This window comes from Nicotiana attenuata, unplaced genomic scaffold, assembly GCF_001879085.1.
Source record: "Nicotiana attenuata strain UT unplaced genomic scaffold, NIATTr2, whole genome shotgun sequence".
NCBI classification, from domain to species: Eukaryota; Viridiplantae; Streptophyta; class Magnoliopsida; order Solanales; family Solanaceae; genus Nicotiana; species Nicotiana attenuata.
Window position 1 is genome coordinate 168,031 of NW_017672241.1, and position 6,214 is coordinate 174,244.

Below are 6,214 nucleotides of genomic sequence, written 5' to 3' on the forward strand. Positions count from 1 at the left end.
ACAATCACTACGACATCAATGACCCTTCCTGAGTCTGAGCTCACACTCCAGTTGCACAAGTCCATTTTACCCCTTGTGGACATCATTGAAATGTGCGACAACATCCTCTCAATTCAAAGCCATGCTGCATCCTTCTTTATTTAAGCGGCTCCTTTCCATTATATTGAACCTCCGGCCGCACAAGAACCCCTACTTCAAATTGAATCCGTAGACCCCAATCACCAATCACTAATATTATCAAATCACTCCAAACTCTCCTTAAGGTACGTGGTCCTTCCACTGCAAGCCCATATGCATCTCCGCCATTCTCCCACTTTGGCGGAACTCATCCCCTTAATCAACTACTCAACCTTTGCTTAATATACCTGGCCTTTTAGCAATTTAAACTCCGCCTGACACTTCCCACATGCCTTTCTCATCTTGTGCTGCTCAGTTGTTGCCTTAATAAAATTTATCTTCATGGGACTTGAATCCTCAATTTGCTACTAACTCCAAACCTTTTCGAAGGTCATCTTTTTTTTTGAACCGTTAACAATAGAAATACTGATTCAATCCTGAACCACCGCATCTTGCGATATCTGATAGTTGTATCTCCGATACTATTTCCCAATACCTTGCCTTAAAGGCGAATTGTAGAAGATCATAACACCGACAACTTAATACGTCCAATTAGGACATCGGCACCCCAATATAGAAGAAAGATTCCCCCACGCTTGCAATTATCAAGTCTCATTACTTCCATCAGTCCATATCTGACCATCCTTAGCTCGATTGTCCTTCCCTCCCGGAAATAAAATACTGAATCTCTTGATTATGTATTGAGTAAACTTTCCTTCAAGTCATTCACTGCCCCGACACGTAGGCGATCATCCTACCATCATATCACTCCTGCGCAACATTCGTTCATAAGCATCGCGGCAACTTGTGCCTAGCTTCAAAGCCCTCGAAAATACTGCTACTGGGCTGAAACAATAAAATATTCTTCCATAAGGCGACGACAATAATCTGATCACCTATACCGGGAGAAACATCTCGTATCACATCTGTAGTACCATTGCAGTTCTTCAATTTTCGATTTACATCAAGCGCTTCGCGTCGCATAAGATTGAGTAAGAAAGAAACAAAGGCTTAAGCCTCACATGAAGTCAAATCGCACGATAAGAAATCAAGAAGGGAAGTACTCCTAACAGTCCTGCAGCCTCTCGAGGATAAGTACAAACGTCTCCGTACCGATCCGCGAGACTCTACTAGACTTGCTCATGACTCGTGAGACCCTAGGAACCTAGTGCTCTGATACCATGTTGTCACGACCCAAAATCCACTGTGGGTCGTGATGGCGCCGGGCAACGTTGTCAGGCAAGCCAACTAAATATTTAATTAAACTCCAATTTTAACAATTTTGAAAAGACCAAGATTTTTCCTTTAAATTTCATAAGTACAAAAGTAGCTGCTTCATTTAAAATTAAATAATAGATATCAATACAAAATATTTCAATACCATCCCGGAATCCGGTGTCACAAGTGCATGAGCATCTACTGATAAGGATATCAAATACAATACGACATCCGTCCGGAATACAATGGACAGAAAGAAAATACAATTTACTAGAAGGGACTTTACAAGCTGCGGGCCGCCTCGCATACTGCAACTCACCTAGTCCCCGAATCATCCGTGCTGCTATCTAAAGTAGCATATACCTGTGCAACAAAAATGCACAGAAATGTAGTATGAGTACGTAGTCAACGTGTACTCAGTGAGTATCCCGCCTAACCTCGAAGGGGTAGAGACGAGATGGTCAACCTGGACACTCACTAACGGTCCAATAATAATAAACTAAATGTGTGAGGAAATCATGGATTCATATAGCATGTTCTATTTCATAAAGCTGTAAAACAGGTAAACACCCTTTTAACAATTAACAAAGATTTTCAAGATTTACTTCTCTTCATTTTAATCAATTCATCCCAAGCCATGAAAGGCAATATCATCATTTAAGATTTCTCATGCATCAATATATAAAAGATATCATGCGCAAATCATACCGAGGCGACGGCCCGATCCAACAGAATTAAATGTGCACTTGCCGAGGATTGACGGCGCGCCTATAGATGCATCTATTTCCCCGCTCGCGAATTAATCATGCGACGCGGTCAACATAAAATAAACACATACCCTGCTCGCAAATCATACATGCGACGCAGGTACACATAGAGATACATGCTAAATCAATCAAGTAAGAACTTATCAGGGAGTGTTTATCATAATATATCCAACTCTCTTTTAACAAATTTTAAGAAGTAAGGTTAAATCCCTTTAGAAATTCATTTACAAATTCCATGTGATATAAGCAATTTAAGCTATCAAAGAGTTTACAAATAATCCAAGTATTCATGCTTTTGGGTCCTAGCTACCCGGACAATAGCATAATAGTAGTTACGCACGGACTCTCGTCACCTCGTGCGTACGTAGCCCCCACAAATAGGAGCACATAACCAATTAATTCACCTATGGGGACGTTTCCCCTTCACAAGGTTAGAAAGGAGACTCATCTCGCTCCGAAGATTCATAACCGGCATTCCACGCCCTTTCGGGGACTCTAATTGATGCACCATTCTCCAAAACTAGCCAACGGTTACGCAAATCCATTAATATATGCCTAAATATTCATTACAAACTAATTCATAGCAATTCCTTACTCTGATCAACACGTTGACCAAAACGCCCTCGGGCCCACGTGCCCGGAATCCAAAATTTTTCGAAGATAAAGATTACCCATGGCTTCACTAGCTCAAATATATAATTTACTCCTAATTCCATGCTCAAATTCGTGATCATAATTCAAGAACACTAATTTTCTAGATCTTCCCTCAAACCCCAAGTTTTTCTACAATTTCATGCTCAAATCCATACATAATTGATGTATTTAACTCAAAATAGGTGGGGGTAACTTACCTTGCCATTGGTGATGGAAATCCTCTCCAAAAATCCTCCAAGAATCGCCCCAAGTCAAGAAAAATATGATGAGAAATGGCCAAAATCGGATTTTTAAAACAACATTCTGCCCAAGCTCTTTCTGCATCTGCGGTTCCCAGACCGCTTCTGCGGTCCCGCAGATGCGGTTTCCGCTTCTGCGCTCCATCCCCCGCAGGTGCGGTCCCGCATCTGCGGCAAAATGACCGCATCTGCGGTCCCAGCTCCCATCGTCTCCAGCCGCTTCTGCCGTCCATCCCTCGCTTCTGCGGGGCCGCTTCTGCGGTCCCATTTCCGCAGAAGCGGAAATACCAGCAACCAGCAGACCTTAGCCTTCCCAAAAATCCATTTTTGATCCGTTAACCACCCGAAATTCACCCGAGGCCCCCGGGACCTCAACCAAACCTACCAACCAATCCCAAAACACGTTACGGACTTGCTCGAGGCCTCAAATCACATCAAACAACGCTAAAATCATGAATCAACCCCAATCCAAGCTTTATGAACTTTAGAACTTCCAACTTTTACTTTCGATGCTTAAACCTATCAAATCATGTCCGATTGACCCCAAATTTTGCATACAAGTCATATTTGATATTACGGACCTATTGCAACTTCCGGAATCGGATTCCAACCCCGATATCAAAAAGTCCACTCCCGGTCAAACTTCTCAAAAACCTTCAAATTTCTATCTTTAGCCAAATGGCTCCAAAATGACCTACGGACCTCCGAATTCACTTCTGATCGCGCCCCCAACTCCCAAATCACCATATGGAGCTATTCGTAGTCTCGGAATCCCAAACGGGCATTGATAACACTGAAATGCACTTCAAGCCAAACTTATGAAATTTCTTCTATAATGCTAACTTCCACAATAGGCGCCAAAACACTCCCGGGTTATCCAAAACCCGAACCGGGCATACGCCCAAGTCCGAAATCATCATACGAACCTGCTGGAACCTTCAGATCCCAATTCCAAGGTCGTTTACTCAAAAATCCGATCCCAGTTCATTATTTCAACTTTCAGCTTCTGAAATGAGAATTCTCTTCCCAAATGGACTTTGAACTTCTCGGAACTTAATTCCGACCATGCGTACAAGTCATAATAACTGAAATGAAGCTGCTCATGGCCTCAGGCTGCTGAACGGAGCGCTAGAACTCAAAACGAACGATCAGGTCGTTACATAAGTACAGAGAAGAAAAGCACTTAGATTTCATGCTTAAGTTAAAGGGTAGATGATATAAACTTAGGAACCTTCAGATTCATCTCAATCATGGTTATCCAACAATTGACTCGGCTATAAGATTAATAGAGTACAGGGAAAATAATATGTAAAAGGCAAAGATCACTACAGAATCATTAATGAAAGGCTGTGGAGTTTAGGTAAGTGTGAATAATCATTCGAGACACATTACATCTTTAATATGTAGACTGTTAGAACTCAGAAACAAAAATCATCAAGAATCATTTAATGACTTGATCAATCATCAATTAAAGACTCGAAAGGCAGGACAAATAATCATAAGCAGACATTAGACTATCACAACATAAGCATTCCCATACTAATCACAAACACCATAAACAATTGTAATTCTCACAAGATAACTAACACATTTATAGCATTCAAATGAGATGAACAAAAGAGAGAGATGAGGGATGTGCTGACCTTTTCGATGGCAGCATACCAATCGAAGGCTCTCTTAGTTGCATAAGACATCAAGAACTTCAAGTTCGAATAAGTGACAATACTCAAAAAATGAAAAGAAAAGAACAGTAAGGAACCCTAGGCTTTTAATCTCAGAACATACTCTAAGTGATCTCCGTGCTAGGTCGTCGTGTTCGTCTGTGTGGGGAGAACATTAAAGGCCCCTTTTATAGTGCCATTTAAGGCTCTAGAGTTTCACAAATTTAATATCAGTAGTGGAGAGTGACGCATGACAGGCGATGATAGCGAATCGAGTGAAAATTAAAAAAGAACATAGGGGAAAAGCATGGTCGATTTTACTTGAGATGAGGGATCGATCGTTAAAGCATGAGAGATCGCTGGTCAGAACCCTAGTACTCAGAGGTCATTGCATTTGACCTCTGGGTATTGAATACCAATATTGAAGCCATTTAGCATCTCAAACTTACTTTGATTTGAAGAGACGAAGGAAGAAATCTGGTGAGATGAAATTTCACTCTTTTGTTCTGACCTTCTCGATTAGAACTTTGAAATCGAATGGTGAAAAGGGAAAGAGTGAAAAGGTCTAAGATACAGGAGCAAAACAAATGGCCTTGCATGGCACGTATTTGAAAGAACAATGGCGATTTGAGGTTTCATCTTTTTGGGTTAGGATTCGGATTTGGGGGTTTACGTCTCTGATGATGAGCAAAGAAAATTCAGCGGGAATCACGGCTAGGGAAGGAAAAAGAGATGAATCCCTGATGAACTCGTGACCTTGCACGAATTTGTGCAAGGTCTGGTGATTGATTTAGCTTGTGAGGTTGAGAGAAAAGAGAGAGGAGGGGGAAAGAGAGGCGGCGAGGTTAGAGACAATGATTTAGGGTTTGGGTAATTGGGGGTTGTTCTCTAAGGTTATGTTTGCAAGATGTAATATGGGATGTCTGATCATTTGATCAACGACCTTGATAAATTGTGGCTAAATAAATTAATTTAGGAAAATACGGGAACCATTGGATTTGTATGATCCAATGGTGGAGATAATATCTGGTAGTGGGTCAAAATTAAAAAAGAAAATGGGAATAATCATGGGCCGTCAATGGTGTTGATAAATGGCTCAGATCATTTGTGTTTCTTATGTGAGTGTTGAAGAAGGTTGACGTGGCAAGCATTGATTGGTGCAAATAGAGTGACTTGGATCGCCATGGTGGAAAGAGATGGGTGTTTGGGTTGGGTGTATTTTCGAACTAGTCTTGTCAATTGGGCGAAGAATAATTTGAAGAAAAAAATGGGCATTTTTACCTTTGATTTGAGAATTGCAACTGTGGCCTTTTGGTTTTTTAACCCCTTTTGAATTTAATTTAGATAAACTTAATAGTTTTCAATAAATGTGGTAAAAATTATAATTATTATATATACTACTGGTTACTTTAAATTAATTATTTATAAAAAATACAAAATACTTTATTTTTCGCATTGTAACACTAATTTTGAATTTTCACATAATAATCTTATTAACTAGAAATTAGAGAGTAATCTATCAAATTAATTATAGAACCTCTATAATGTATATATAAGA